General features: G+C 46.4%; 1 protein-coding gene across 6 annotated transcripts in view; it reads left to right on the top strand.

Moving 5' to 3' along the window:
• Nucleotides 1-16,672, top strand: part of FNDC3A (fibronectin type III domain containing 3A) — a 1,489,010-nt gene that overhangs the window by 271,284 nt on the left and 1,201,054 nt on the right. The window contains exon 1 of one of the 6 annotated variants that reach the window (XM_086934978.1): nt 6,440-6,485. The exons of the other annotated variants lie outside the window; for them this stretch is intronic. The gene's annotated coding sequence lies outside the window, so the exon portion shown is untranslated. Of the gene's footprint in view, nt 1-6,439; nt 6,486-16,672 lie in introns of those variants that run through there. 6 annotated transcript variants of the gene reach the window in all.

Genomic DNA, 16,672 nt, shown 5'->3' with positions numbered 1-16,672 from the left:
TTCGCCTACTGTGTGCTACGTTTCCTGTTCCATCTCCTGCTCCGTGAGCTTCCGGGTCCAGGGGTGCATCCTGCACAATCTGCAGGCAGCCTCTCCAGATATTGATCGCCCCATTCCCACGCCTCTCAGGAGGCAGCAAAAAAAAGGTTGTGGAGTCCCCAGATAAATTATTACGTCGGGCAGGAAATAACGAGATTTGTGCCACGTGCTGTTGGAGACGACTTTGTTTCCCAATGAGGAGCTTGGCGTTGAACAGTGGGGGTATAGTTGGGAAACAGCCTGACAGTCTTGTCTTCCACACAGAGAGGCCCCACTTGTCTGGCTGTGCGCAGTATCGCATCCCGATCCTTGAAGTGGAGGAGTTTCACCAGCATAAGCTGTGGGAGGTGGGAGGGAGTCCGGGGTGGGTGCCTCGCTGGGACACGATGCGCTCTCTCCAGGGAATAGAAAGAGGTAAGATCTGTAGTTGGGGTGTAACTTTTAAACCAAGCCTCCAGGTAGTCAACAAGGTCCCCTCGATTCCCTCTGGAAGCCCTAAAATTCGAATGTTGCTCCAACAGGAACGCCCTTCCAAGGCTTCTGCCTTGTTCTCGAGATCTGTCACTCATTCCTGTAGGTCTTGGATTGCCGAGTGGTTATCTTTCGTGAGAGGTTGGAGGGCGATGAGGGTTTTCTCACCATCTGAGACCTTGTCTACAAGCTTGCGATGATCGTCCCAGAGTATTTTGAGGTCTGCAGCCAGAGAGCCAAACCTGGACTCCACAGTGATTTGGGAATGTTCGATCGCGCACCGGACCATATCCAATTTGTCAGAGGTATAGTGAGCTGACATATCACCATCTTGCTGGGCATTAGCAAGGGTGGAGTGTGGGCCACCTGTAACAGAGGGCTGTGCTGAGTGTAGTCTCCCCATGGCGGTGGATTCCTGCGCAACAGGTGTGGTTTGCCAGTGGGCCATGAAGCTGGGTGCCGGCCGTCACCGCTCGGTGTATCCAGTGATCAGCTGCGTCTGGTTCGGGGGGAAGGAACCAGGGTCCCTACGTGCAGAATATAGAATCCTAGGTCGGGCCACCAGGATATGGCACATACCTCAGTAAGGGTAGAGTAATGAAGCAAAGATCTGGTGTGGCGATGCCTGCTTTTGTTAATGGACTGAAGCTAGGAAGCCCTCAATGAAGCCAGCTGGGGTGTGGACAGTGTCCTCTGGTCAAGGCTCCACCTTGGTGTTCTCCCGACTCCTGGCAGCCGTACGAAGTGTTGGAGGCATTACGAAAAGTCACATGCAATGAAAGGGCTCAACTACCTGCGGGGAGGAGTAATCCTCTCATGTAGCATCAACTACTTCCTAGCGGAGCCCGCTATATATACTAGTTGTGGGGGCTCTCCATATCTGTGGTATGGCTGAAGCCGGGCTGTAAGGCGTCACATGGATCTCCTACCAACTTATGACCACCGTCCAAGTCACCTGCAGTGCCAGTCTGATGGAGTATGGGTGGTGGCCAATCATAAGTGTCTCCCATCCAGCAATTTCTCTTCTCACCTGGGGTACTGAAGTGGAGCCTGACGGGGCCCCTCAAATTCATTGCTGCCATGGGGGGGACAGAGACTAAGAGCATGCGCGGTCCTCACCACTGATGTGTCTCCTCACCCAAGGTAACCCAGCCGGATTTGCTCCAGTGATGGCACTGAAGTCTCCGCGAGGCAGCAGGGGTGTCCCGTTGTCCCCCCGAGTAGGTTCTACCCTGCTCCGTTGGGCCGGATCTTCTGAGTGTTTTCACTGTGTGGGTCCCGGGTGTGAACGCCATTCCTGTGCGAGCCCTAAGCCGCCTCCCGGCGTCACTGTAGTGCCGTTTTGTTGGGGCCAGTCTTGGCATGGAGTGGGTACCTCACCCTCCCCAAGGAGCTGCCTCAATCACTTCACCACTGTGTAGGCTTTTGGAGGGGTGAATTTGTGCTGTCAGGGGGTACGGGATGTGGCTGACGATGTCTCGTAATTACAGGCCCGGTGTGAGGTGCAGCTTTCCTTCATGTCTGTCTGTCCACGTGCCTCAATGGTGGTGGCAGTGCGGACCTGAGACACACCCCACACTGCCATAGTCGCAGAGGTCCTACCGGCAGCTTCCGATCCAGGCTTCCATCTCCACTGCAGGCAGATCTTGCCACCAGGTCAGGAACCCCAGGAACATGATCGTCACCCCACCGTCAGTACCCCCAGCACTAGCCACACCGTCAACTACCTAGGGCTGCCATGGTGTCGGTTGCTTAGGGCTCTGTACCCCTCTGTCCAGTATAAGCTGAACTGCAGAGTGTTTCTATAGGGGCGTTAGGATCATGTGGACGATGCCTCTCAATCCTGGGTCAGACATAAGGTGCATCATCCCCGCCATTTGCCTATCCACGCGCTTTGATGGTGGCGCCGATATGCACTGGAATACCCCCTTCTATTGTTGGCGTCGGGGTCTAACCTGTAGCCCTTGATTTAGACTCTCACTTCCACAGTGGGGTAGAGGTCACCAGCCATGTCAAGGGCCCCCAGGATGTTTTACTCTGTTTCGCTGCTTCTCTCCCCTTCACAAGTTGCGTCTGCGGTGACTGTGTGCCTTCATGTTGTTGTCTGCCGAGCGTTCTGGGCACGGAGTGTTGTATGGCTTTTTAGATTCTGAATGGATTTTCCCGATTCATACCCTTATATAGGTACAATTCTCATTACCCCTATATAGGCATAAGAAATCAAGCCTTTATTTAGGCATAGCCCGTGCAACCCAAATGCAGGCATGGCCATCCGTTTGCCAAACGTCACTACAATTTCTTGGAAAACCAGCCGAAGCTGTTAGGGAGTTCCATTTGCTTGAATATTGATTTCTCCAAGAACTCAGTTAGTTTTACAATGAACATCTATTCTTTAGGGGTTCATTCATGACGTTCATATGCCCGACTTTACGTCAAACATGGCATTCCTTAACACCTTCAAGGTATAAATATACCTTCACTTGCTATAGCAAAGTACAGTGGTTCGGAGCAGTTCGATGACCTACTTTCCCGACATAGCTTGCTACAGCAAGTGCCGAAGGAAGCCGACTCTTCAGCTGACGCACTGATCAGAAAGCTGCCTTCCTCTGCCGAGAAATCCAGCTCCAGTGTTTCTGACTCCCCTTGCGGGGTGTTGGGAAATCGAGTCCCGAGACAAAGATACCAGACCTCCTTCATTCTAAGGTATGGAGCTGATTTGAACCTAACGAAACCTTTGGTAGATTCTTGGCAAAAACTAAACCTATGCAAAAGACCATACTTGCTTCTTTCCTCATACTAGACCTAGGTTAGTAGATTGGGGTAGGCGTATTTTAGAAGCACCCGTTGAGTATTTTAGCCTATGTTATTTATGTATGTATTTTTATATGGCTTAGAAACCATATAATGGTCTTACAGTATTATTTCATATTACTGTTTATGCTGTACCCATTATACTTTGCATTCCGCCTAACGATTGTGGCAGTTCACCTCTCTTGCATGAGAAAGAAGACTTTTCAATAAACCTTTTATTGAAAATGCCCGTTGTCTCACTATTTCTCTGCAACTCTGTAGAAACGAAGCATGCACGATTGACTGAGTAAAATAGTTATCTATTGTTTCCACGACTCTGAGAGATATATTCTTATTCTTGGGGAAACAAAGTTGTCATGTTTATGTGGTTGTCAGGAACTAATCCCTTCTTGTTTATTCGAAAAAGTTTCTAATGACCTCTGAGCTAGCTGGCACTCACAATTAAGTTTAGTATATATTCGAAAGAGACCTTTTGACCTAAGTCCTATGTCAAATCTATAGGATATATTATTCCAATGCGCAGAGCCTATTGGGAATATAGGAACTACACTACAAGAGATCCAGTACGAGCAGCTCCGGAGCAGTGGTCATTCCGACTTTGAGGATAGCAGCCGAAGAGTGAAGGGTGTCTTTTTGGACCTTGGGCAGACTTTACACCCTCACCCATGCACACAAAGCATTCCACAACGCCGGACCAGCCGACCTGAACAGCAGACTCAGCTTCTATAACCCCACCTGCCAGCTCCGCTCCGCCAGCCTTGTCCTCGCCGGTGCTCCCCACATTCAACGAACAACCTCCGGCAGCAGCTCCTTCTCCTACCTCGCGGCCAAGACCTGAAACACCCTCCCTACCCACCTACGACAGACCCAAGACCTACTCGCTTTCAGAAGACACCTCAAGACCTGGCTCTTCGAGCAGTAGCGGCACCCCCTCCCCTCAGCGCTTGAGACCCTCACGGGTAAGAAGCGCTTTACAAGTACTCTGATTGATTGATTGATTACAGGACGCCACCGGCTCGGATGGGCAGCAGATACTGGGTGAGTGTCCGGAGTTCTACGGGAGTGCGCCCACCATCTTGGCCAGCTTAGCCACGCCTCCTGAAAGGAAATGGGATATACACATACTTGTATAGTGTTTTGTTTATATGGCACTATATTTATTTCCTAAAGCCCCTAGGGAAGACAACTTATGTCTCTGGCAAATGTTTACAGGCATAACACTGATAATGTCCTGATGCTGATCCTGTATTTTCTGTAAGGATCAAAATGCTGTCGACTTGTTGTCCACCTTATCCACTTTACTATTCAAATCTAAATATGTGTAATGGTGGCTCTACTATAAATTGTTTGTGATACCAAAATTGTCTTATATAAACAACCGCACTCTGCCTGAGCCTTTCTGTTTCGTTTTTATGTTATGTGAGCTTGGACGCAAGCTTTTGTCCCACTGTAAATATTTGTTGTGCTACCCATTTTTTGGTCTCGCACCTGGCGGCGCAGCGTGAAGCGCTGTCGCCAGCGAGACCTATAGTCGTCAACTATGCTTTCAAGGGCTCTCAAGGGAGACAAGAAATGGGCACTCGCAGGCTGCAGGTCGGACTTGGGCACGCGCAGGCTGCAGGCCGGACTGGAAATGTGGATGCGCGCGCCGTGCGCATCTCCTGTCCCCCTTGAGAGGCAAGGCACTTTCACTTTCCATGCCCAAGACGTGTCCGCGCACTAGCGCGCCCCACTCACCGGGCTGCTGAGCAATGCGATGCCGAAACACACCCCGCCTCTCCACTTCACCCAGGCCCCCTCCTGGGACTCGGGACTTCTCTGCATTTCCACTGCTACCGCGGGGCTCTCCCTTCCTCATGGAAGCCCCGCATCAACGAGCAACATCGGACTCTTCCGGCCAAGTCACAGGCTCCGCCCATGTCACGGGCAAGGATGCCTAACTTCCTCGTTTGGCCCCTGCCCACAACAGTGATTTTGTGCTTGTTAATTACGTTTAAGGTCTGAACTGTTATGAGGGAGAATGAACTAATGTCCTCTGCTTTCTAGACTTGGGTTACTGACCCGCAGTAAGCAGCAGGGACTGAAGCGCTCTCTTGGGATCCACTTCCGAGACTGCCTGAGGCTAACCAGACGCAGTGTCGAGCGGGCCCCATTTCCCACGCACGTGCATGTCACAGAGAACGTCTCTGGCAGGGCGCACGCCTGTCCTCAATGCATCCCTCGGTTTAAGAGTCTGCGAGGAGGTAAAACAAGATGATCTGCGCGTAATCCTTCCACAGTGTCTGGTGCGGTTTACGGAGGTGTCGGTGGGTGAAGCCAGGCGGCGAGGCAGCTGTAGCTTTTGAGCATCCTTTGCCTGCCCTAGCTAAAGTTTCATTTTCGACGATTGTGGAAGTAGTGTGTCGACTACATTCCTTCAATGTGAACATGTACGAACAAAGAGAGCCAGTGCCCCCAGGCCAGGGGTACACAGAAGCGCAGTTCTCGGCCTTTACCTGTAATAAAACCTCTCTCTTCCACAGCTGTGTCTCACACCCACCCGCCCGTCCAGGTTACAACTGAGTGACTGAATGGTTAATTCTTAAAATACTGCAAACGTAATCGCTTCTGGGTGCTGTGATGCCGGCGCCCTCCGTGCGCTCTCGAGCGGCCAGAGTGACATGGCTACAAAAGCCACGAACTGTTGGTTATTGTGTATTGATCGACACTAGTGCCGCTGTATAATTAATTTGTGGAGCTCTTGATCAGATAACGTCCCTCACCGACTGCGGTGGGAGAGAATGTTTTGTGTTTTTTTTTTCAGTGCGTCACCTATTGTTTAATGTCTTCATCACTCGCCCACAGGGCCTCACGTTTGTTTTTTCGCAACTAAGTGCAGCATCACTGCTAGTTTATCAAGCTGCTGCACTGCACGTTCACTGGTGACACGTGTAATTTACGGCGACATATAAGCAGCCGTCTCTGAGCCCTCCGGTTCGCGCTTCCAGAATGGAGAGATTCACACAGAGAATAGGTGAGTGCACCCGACCCCCGCCCATGCTGTGTTTGTTTAACACTGACATTTAGGGTTCTTTTTTATTAAACACACTGAATTTCTTCCCTTCGTTTCACATTACAGACACGAAGAGTCTGAGGAGCCGACAGGCCCACTTTCAGTATCACAGGTATTTAATTGTGATTTTTCACACACTTTTTTCACAGATTATTCTGGATACATTGTTGACTCCGGTACATTAAGGTACATTAGTTTGTTACCTGCGCATTTTTTCTTCCTTTTGCCTTTTTTTTGTCCTGACTTTTACGATTGTCATTAATCAACCATGCTGATTAGGGGTTCTGATTTCATAGATTATTCTGTTTGTGGCAGTTAAACCCGACTCAACCGGCTTATCATGATTGTAATACATCTTTGACAAAGTCAATAGTCATGGTTGCTTGTAGGTATATTTTTGTTTTATTGGTGTTTTGAAAGTGTTTCTTTTAGTTGCGTATGTGTTCTATACTTTTATGTCCATACATATATAAATAGTTATATTCCAAAATATATACATCTACATATATATATATATATATATATAATATATATATATATATATATATATATATATATAAATAAACATATAAATGCATACATACCTATGTACGTATATCTGCATACATATGCATATATATCAATATATTTACAAATATATGCACAAATATACACCTATATATATATATATATATATATATATATATATATATATATATATATATATATATATATAGCACATATAAATGCATATTTTTATCTATCTATCACCCTCAGTCTTATCTATCTATCGCCCTCACTCTACACCCTCTATCTATCGCCCTCCCTCTATCTATCTATCGCACTCACTCTATCTATCTATCGCATCACCACAGCATCACTCAGCACCACCACAGCTTCACTCAGGGGCACCACAACATCACTATGCGCCACCACAGCATCACTGAATGCCACAGCATCACTCGTCGCCACCACAACATCACTCAGCACCACCGCAGCATCAATCTGTGCAACCATTCAACAACAACTGGTTCAAATATGTTCTCTCAATGTTTCAAGCTTTATTACAAATGTCACAAAAAAATGTTAATATTTCTCTTCTGTTCTTGGATTTTCGTCACACTAAAATACACTGAACATAATCTTCACAAGAGTTACTTACAAAAGTTTATGCTATTGCAGTTATAAATTTCAATAACTTTTATTTAAGTATTAATTATTTAAAAAATAAAAGCCATTGTTATTTGTAATATCAATACATCTAAGTCACGTAAATACAACACATATTGCATTACAAATGCTATAGGTGTCACATTTGTGAAAGTTTTAACTATTGGCATTGTAAATGACTAAGCTATTAATTTAGCTATTTTCAAAACCAACACATAAATAAAAAAAATTGTCATTTACAATACCAATAGCTCAAACTTTCCTAATGCGAGACCTATTGCATTGCAAATGCTTGTTATGTTTATCTCACGTACTGCATATTAAAATACCCCTGTCCGGCTGGATAGCGGTTAAAATATAGTACTGATTGTGTCTATATTCATTATTTCCGTACATTCTCTTCTAGTCTGGGGACCATTGTCCTCCGAAATAGTTGATTACCCAAGGTCCCTGACCGACTACAATTGGGTTCCCTTGTGTTTCTTACTCCATTACTTGGCGTCCCTACTCCGGGGTGCTCGCTCATACACACAGGTGTGCACCTGCAGTTGCTTACCACACAGTATTACATCCTTCATATCTGCGCACCCTGCATCTGGCTCAGAAATAGCCCAGACAAGAAAGCTGAGGAGATAACGCCTTAAGCTCCATATCACCCTTCTCAACCCAGTTTCTCGAAAATGCAATAAAATAATGTACTCAAAATATTTTTCCTCGGATACAAATAGAAGAAATAAATATCACATTTTCTCTTATACTCCGAGATAGGCTATATTATTTTTCTATTCAACCACAACACAGATAAAAAAATGTTCTCTCTCTATAACAGTAACATTGCCCACTGTATATGGATCTTCAAACACATATATGGTAAAGGCGCTCGTGCATTTCCTTCACATCTCTCACAGCATATTCAACTCGAGCACTTCAGCAGCAGCCTTCTTTTTACTTGTTACTGCCAGTGACTTGCCAACACGAGGTCACTGTCCGGAAATACCCCTTCAAAATAAAATAACCCTTAAAAGGCTATGTCTTACACCTGCTTTAAAACAACCCTCACAGAAGTACCTCACAGCAGCAATAAAAGTAGTGTTCCTGAACTGGCGCTCTGCGCTGCAAATGGCTGGATACGACCGCCAATTGACACAGCACACTCCGCTGGGGTGGGGGAGATGGTTGGGACACCCCTCCTAACTACAGAGATTTAGCAGGGGGGGTATGATAGACATGACAAACCTGGGGAATATTTGGCAGGGGTTGCACGGGAGCTCACTCCAGAAACTTCACTCACATCTTGATTTAAATAAACCCAATTCTACAAATACTTACAGCTACGCCTTGTCCTCACTAGCAACTAGCCCAGGCCATATTAGCTGAGCTCCCAGCGTATACATAGCCCACTGGAAGCTAAAGCTCAGGTGGGGGTCCCTGGGAAAGGAGGGGGCGGAATCGCAGATCTACTGCTCCTTAGAGATCAGGGCCCGGGCGAATTTGCAACACAAAGCAGAAATGGGAGGGGTGGATTGGCGCACCAATTGGAGAGCAGGATAATGCTCTATGGTATTAACTAGAAATGGATATTTCACGGGGGAAAAAAACACACACTCCTTCTCTCCCCACTCTCTCTCATTCTCTCCCCACTCTCTCTCATTCTCTCCCATTCTCTCTCTCTCCTTCGCCCTCCTTCTCTGTCTTTCCTTATCCTTCTCTCTCTCTATCTCTCCTTCTCTCCTTCCTATACAGCCCAGAGGCTGTCCTCGTGAACATTGGAAGATATATCGATGGATGCTGGTGGAAATATGGACTTGCTAATGCATAACGAGATGCGAATTAGTGAAATGTACTGGGGGCACATGGTGGCAAAGTTACTGTATGTTCTGGATGCTGTGTTCCTTTGTTTGTTCGCAACATGTAGACAATTTTAGAAAAACACTGTGAAAACAGGTCCACAGCAAATAAAGAGGAGCCCCAAATACCAAACATCTCTGTATATCCACTTAAAATCTCCTAGGCAGATACACACGTGCCAGTTTCTTTCGAAGATAAATGTCGTTCTGAAAAATGCAAGACATATTTCCTACCGGAAGAAAAGAGATGCCTTTCTTCTATGTTCCGTGCCCTTGCTGAACAAGACCAAGACACCGAAGGTCTATTTTCTGTTGCTATTAATGGTACATCCATCGGAGCAGTGATGTAAGAAGCGTGGTTTTCTAGAATTACTCATTATCTCGCTGTGCACACTCCCAGCAACTTCCCTCAGTGTTTTACATGGACACTTGCTCGAAGAACATGCCCACTTAGATGTGCTGGTCTTTTAACACCTGCTCCCTGCCCATTGGACACTACATGCGTATTCACTCTGTTTAGCTGACATCTTGCCTTTGCCTGCCTCACTCTTCCCTTCCTGTTCAGCAGTCACTGCTGACACCACTTGCCAGTGGATTTGAGGGTGGGCGACATCGGACTGCTCCTCAATGGCCACTAGGGTTGTTGCCACCTTTCTTAGAAAACAAATATTGTCATTTTACTTACATTTTGCTATTATGGACCAGCCAAGAGATGGCAGGTGATAAAGAATTGGTCTAAAATAGTCAGGATTTTTTTTAATGGTAATTATTCCTCTGATTTCTCTAATTATCATTCTAAAACAAACTAGACAGGTCTACATGATTAGGCATGTGTTTGCTGTTTTAAGTGTGTTTCAGAAGGGTAAAAATAGATAGATTCAGGTGCTTTTCTCAATATTTTTACAGACCAGGTCGGGAAAAAAAAGCCGGGTGGCCTCTTTCCATCACTAGAAAGACCCCCTTCTCTGCCAGGACCAGTTCTCCACTGCGAACTGCTGCCAGGGTCCTGATGCATGTCCATGCATGTTGTATTATTAAAGAGCATGACACCAAATGTGGTTAGAGCATAGGGTCGTCACACAAAAGTCTAGACTACTCACTCAGGTGGAAAGTAAATTATTTCATGTTAGGCCCGTTGTTTACAGCTACTACCTTACAGGACCTGCCAGAGCTCCATTTCCCTACAAACTGTACCCAATTGCTAGGCTTCACCCACCGCATACGCACCATCAAATTCGCACATCATCTCACCATTCATATTCCACTTTCCACAGCATGCATTGCTCACTCAGCCCTTGTACATACAGACACATCACATTGCAGCCCGCCATTTGAACTTTATGAACCTCAGCTCCGTGTTCATCATGTTCTTCACAACCCAGCGGAGGCTGGAGGACTTGGGATCTTTTCCTACTTTTTTAGCTCGCCTCTCCCACCTAACTTTGGTACCACTCTTTTACCCTTCAGCCGTGTTATGCCCACCAATCATACAATCATTTCTGCTGGGCTCACTCCCTGAGAAAAGTCTAGGGCTCCGCCCTCAACTACATCGGCAGAGGTGCCTTAACGATTGTTCAAGTTATAACTAGAAGAATGTGTGTAACTATTTGGATTCCATATTGAGTGCAGTTTGTTATGGTTTTTAAACTTACAGTGTAACCAGCCTGTTCTGGAAACTCTAGTTTTAGATGACACCTACTATTTCTGCATTGTTATTGACAGTGAATCACGCAATCGCTCAAATCTTTTATTGGCAACAGAAAAGATATATATTGATTGCTTTAGACAATGTCTCGCTTTCATCTGTGTATAATTTGTTTCATGGAAGTAGTTTTAACCTAACGAGAATATAATAGTTCACCACCCCTAATACCAAGACTCTCAGAGATAGGGACACCTGCATGCACTTTTTGAAGATATTTTTCTTGTTCAAACATGTTATTAACTTAGAGGTATCTATAGCATGGCTGATCCATGGAGTAGCCGGTGAATGTTGCAGCGTTTACTTGTAACTAGTAGGCTCCAGGGAGTAAGTAATATGGCATATAAGGTGCATTTTAGATCTGTGAAATAGGGGACGGTAATAAATTGCAGCCCTCCTAGGATAGACAAGAGTGGCGCGGCTGATGTAAATTTGACTCCATAGGCATCCGATATTCAAAGCTGGCGGCAGATAAGACCCAGCAAACTACAGATTAATCACGCTTATTGATGTAGAAGCCAAAGGGTATGCCTCAAATCTTCACGCAGATCTCGAAGATTGGGTCACTTCTAACAAGATCTTCCCAATCTCACAAACAGGCTTCAGACCAGGCACAAGCAATATGACCAACCTCTTGGCCTCTAATCTCCTTGCTGTAAAAGTGCAACAAAAGTCTACCAAATTGTACACTTGTTTCGTGGATCTGAAGGCAGCATTCAGCATGGTACCAGAGAGCTCCTATGGCAAAAGATGGAAAAATGGGCATTCTGCCAACCTTTACTAAGAGCCATAATAAACCTGTACTCAGCCACTTGGGCATAGGTAAAGCTAGGAAATGGAGAGAGAACTACAGCGAAGATACCAATGCATAGAGGCCTAAAACAAGGGTGTGTGCTAGCTCACAGCGTATTTAACATCTTTACTGTAGATCTAGACACCAGGCTGACAGAAGTACAAAGTGAGCCCCCAAAGCTAGCAAATCACCAAGTGAGAAGTCTGCAGTACACTGATGATATTGTCCTATGCAGCCAGACCCCGATTGGCCTACAGCGTTTGATCACAAAACTGTTGGAATACACAGAGGCGCTTGGTTTATCGCTAAATTACAACCAAGCAAAGGTTATCTGTTTCTCTGCAAACTCCAGCACCCACTACAAAAAATACAAATGGCTCGCAGCAGAGAACATAATAGAGCGGACCGGCCCATACAAATATCTAGGAGTGGTGATAGACCCCAAATTTACACTCAAAGACCATCTAATCAATAGACGAGCTCAGGCGAACAAACTGCGTTTTGCACTAAACACACTAAGATTGAAATTAATGTGCCCATCTAATTCCCATCTTCCACAAGAAATTGCTTCTAAGTTTCTTCCAACGCTTACCTACGGCTCCGAACTATTTAAAGTGAAAGACACCATTTTTTTAAACTTACAACAATCTTGTCTCTTTAAACATATTTGTGGGTTTCCGCAATTTACCTCCCAGGAGCAGGTTCTCTTAGAATTTGGAGTACTGATCCAACTCCCGGTAAAGTCAGCAGTAATACTCAAACTGTGCTGGAAGCTGAGAGCAGCCCAAGGAGAATCCTTGTTAGGTCTCTGTTGGACGGAATTAAAGAACCAGCCCAAAAGCAAGAAAGCCTGACCTGCTGTGTTTGAGAAAGCGTTAACCACCCTAAATATGCATGAAGTATAGGGCACAAACAACAGCTTCTTAGTCTTAAAAGAAAATTGTATGTACTGCTGCTAAACATAAAGCTTGGCTACTGGACAAAGCAATGCTTCCAAAGAAGAAACATGGATGGATGGTTTTATCCTCGTATGGGACCTAGTGTCCGCAGCCGTATCTTGTACATCACATATCCCCAACAATACAGCACCTACTGCTCTTGATTCGACTCGGAACCTTTTTCTCAAAAGATTTAGTCCCAACATAGAGACAAACTTTGCCGACCAGTCTGTGTCGTCTCTGCGGACATGCGGAAGAGGCAGTCTTACATTTCTTGTGCATCTGCCCAGCCGTCAATACATGGAGGCTGCACTTTTTAGGTCTTGGCCTGCGTAGGCTGCGCTTGCGCAGTCTCGCTGGCGAGAAATTTTGTTTTTCAGTATTGGGGCTTGAACCCACCCCTCTTCTCCATTGGCTGGCTTCCTAAACGGAGGCCAGCCATTGGAGGAGAGGGGCATCATTCCGTTCAAGCCCGGATTCGGGGGGGGGGGTGTTTTTTAGGTTCTTTCTGTTTTCTTTCTCTCCTCTTCCCATTGGCTGGAATTTTACATTCCAGCCAATGGGAACAGGAGAGAGAGAAAACACGCCCCCGAATCCGAAAATGATGCGTTTCTCCGAGGCAGATTTCTGCCTCGCCTCGGAGAAACGTGGTGGTGTTTGAATGCCCTCCTAAAGGCTTGTTTTAGCTATGCGAGTCTTAACGCTTGACTTTCTGTGGTGAAAAAATATATTTTAATTCCCCATCCCATGTTTTGTTTGTAACTATTTTTAATATATCCATTTCGAGAGTTCAGTTGGAACATATCGGAGATAACCTCTAGAGAAAATAAAACTGTTACAACTATTGAATTAATCGTCCGGATAAGCTGCATGCAAACGCATAAAGATGCTGAACTGGACTGAAGCGGGCCGCATATATGATTATATTTGAAGCCCTCGAGACGAACAGAGCTTTTCGCTATGATGATCATAGAGAAAACGCCTGTCCCGGATGTGATTCTCTGCTGTCCTTCAGATCTGGAGCCAGGCACGTTCTAACGTTAGTAACCATAGAGATGTGGCCGATCTGTGCCGGAAATCATAGAGTTGGAGCTGGAACCATAGAGCGCATGCCGTTGTTCCTCGTTGGAGCGCTGTGATCGGCGCACACTGAAGATGGCTCAGCTACAGCAGGAGGCGGTGCGGGAGTTTGTGGCAGTGACCGGGGCCGAGGAAGAGACTGCACGCTTCTTCCTGGAGTGCGCTGAGTGGAACCTACAGGTGAAGTTGGGAGAGTGGATTCGGATGATCAGAAACCACCAATAAAATCTAGTGCTAGAAACGGCCACCATCTCCTAACACCAAGTCTGGGAGAGAGCAGTTTTCCTTTCACTCTTTCGACAGTCCATTCTACGGTATAGCGCCAACCCAACCGTCATGATGGCCCCTCAACACCCCACTCCCCTTCAAATGGTACATCACTTCCTCACCTCATTCCATCTCATAGAGTGTATACAACTGCACCCCTATGGTCTCATATGATTTGATGCAGTAATTATCACGTCGTACTTAAATAACGTTTTGATCCGGTATTACCGCAGCAGCAACCCCTTCCGCAGCAGCAACCCCATCACCCACACACCCATCTGATTTGGTGCTCAGCAGCACCCTTTGCCACACATACCTCATCTGTCTGATATACCAGAAACATCTCCTATAACACATCCCGTCTGGCCTTGTACACCTATGGTATCTGCTCCCACATTTCATCTGATCCGGTACAGCAACAGCATCCCCTGCCTCACACCTCGTCTAAGCATGAATGTAGCAGCATCTCTCCTAAGCACTTCAGCAAACCTGGTACATTTGCAACACCAACTTGCATGTACCGCTGCTTCTCTGGTACACCTCATCCCACATACACAGTTTGTTTTTCTGCAATAGCACCCCCACGTATATACCTCACATAACCTTGTAATGCAGCAGCAGCAAAGTCTTCCCACACCATCTGATGGGGTATAGTTGCATCAACAACAGCGACAAGCTATCTGATCTAACGAAAACCCTTCTATACTCCGTCTCATCAGACACAGCCTGAGCAAACTCTCACGCCCCATCGGCTGTGATACAGCAACAAGCGCTGCAACACACTTAACCCTCTCTGGTACATGTCTTCACGCGCACACATCACCTGCTGTGGTATCAGTACACCAACCCATCCCCCTACAAACAAACAGAACTTCTCTAATGTGGTACTGCAGCATTGTTGCAGCCCTTCTGAGTTGGCATTAGAGTGGTATCCCTTCACACTAGTCGAGGCCGGATAATCGAGCAGTATTTCACCAAGGTGCATGTGTGTGGCTCTGTGTGTGTGGGAGGGGGGGGCTCTGTGTGTGTGTGTGTGTGTGTTGGGCTCTGTGTGTATATGGCTCTGTCTGTGTGTGTGTGGCTCTGTGTGTGTGGCTGTGTGTGTGTGTCTGTGTGTGTGTGGCTGTGTGTGTGTGTGGCTCTGTCTGTGTGTGTGTGGCTCTGTGTGTGTGTGTGGCTCTGTTTGTGCGTGTGTGGCTCTGTTTGTGCGTGTGTGGCTTTGTCTGTGTGTGTGTGTGTCTCCCTGTCTGTGTGTGTCTCCCTGTCTGTGTGTGGCTCCCTGTCTGTGTGTGGCTCTGTCTGTGTGTGTGTGGCTCTGTCTGTGTGTGTGTGTGTGGCTCTGTCTGTGTGTGTGGCTCTGTCTGTGTGCGTGCTGTGTGTGTGGCTGTGTGTGTCCCTGTCTGTGTGTGTGTGGCTCTGTGAGTGTGTGTGTGTGGCTCTGTGTGTGTGTGTGTGTGTGGCTCTGTCTGTGTGTGTATGTGTGTGTGGCTCTGTCTGTGTGTGTGTGTGTGCGTGACTCTGTCTGTGTGCGTGGCTCTGTCTGTGTGTGTGGCTCTGTGTGTGTGTGGCTCTGTCTGTGTGTGTGTGGCTCTGTCTGTGTGTGTGTGGCTCTATGTGTGTGTGTGGCTCTGTTTGTGTGTGTGTGGCTCTGTCTGTGTGTGTGTGTGGCTCCCTGTCTGTGTGTGGCATTGTCTGTGTGTGGCTCTGTCTGTGTGTGTGTGGCTCTGTGTGTGTGTGTGTATGTGGCTCTCTGTCCTCTAATACTCTCTACTACTCTCTAATGCTCACCTATTGCCATTGTAAATGACAATACCATTTATTTATGTTTTTAAAAAAACAAAAAATGAAAAAAATGCCATTTGCAATGCCAATAGCTCTAACTTTAACAAAGCCGAGACCATTGCTTGTTACTTCCAGCCCTCCGTTCCCTTCGGATACGATCATGCCGACCCTCCGTAATAGCATTACTAAACAGCCAGTCGCTACTGCTTGCATGCAGGACAACAAAGATTTTACAGCAAGTCAGCAAACTGTTACAGACAACATCGAACCCACATTGCTGACTTCAGACCCAAGTCTTGCGGCTGCCCTACCCTATGCTGCAAAAGTGAAAACTCACAATCATTGAAAAAGAAGACAGCAGACATCTAGCACTTTTTGTACTTAGACCAAACTCTACTGTGTTAAACAACATTATGCTCCACTCTTAACTTTAAGATCATTACATGACTCTGCACCCTGTTATGTTATGGGGAATTTGTAAAGCGTGCTTACACAAACCGGTCTCTTGGCGCTAAGTTTAAAACCACCACAGACTATGTGTTTAGCTAGGCTTGAGTGAATAGCTAGGATTTCATTTTTTTTCTAAAACTCATATAATCCACTACCTGTCTAATCTCGGTCAGCATGGAGTTCCAAAGTTGGAGGTCCAACTTGGAGAAGCGCGAACCACCCATTCTTTTGCGCTTAAATCTGGAATCTATCAACAAGTTTATTTGTGCCAATCTGAGATTCCGTATTGGG

This window comes from Lissotriton vulgaris, chromosome 8 (genome assembly GCF_964263255.1).
Source record: "Lissotriton vulgaris chromosome 8, aLisVul1.2, whole genome shotgun sequence".
Classification (NCBI taxonomy): domain Eukaryota; kingdom Metazoa; phylum Chordata; class Amphibia; order Caudata; family Salamandridae; genus Lissotriton; species Lissotriton vulgaris.
The sequence above is the reverse complement of the archived record's forward strand: the minus strand, read 5'-3'. Positions and strand labels throughout refer to the sequence as shown.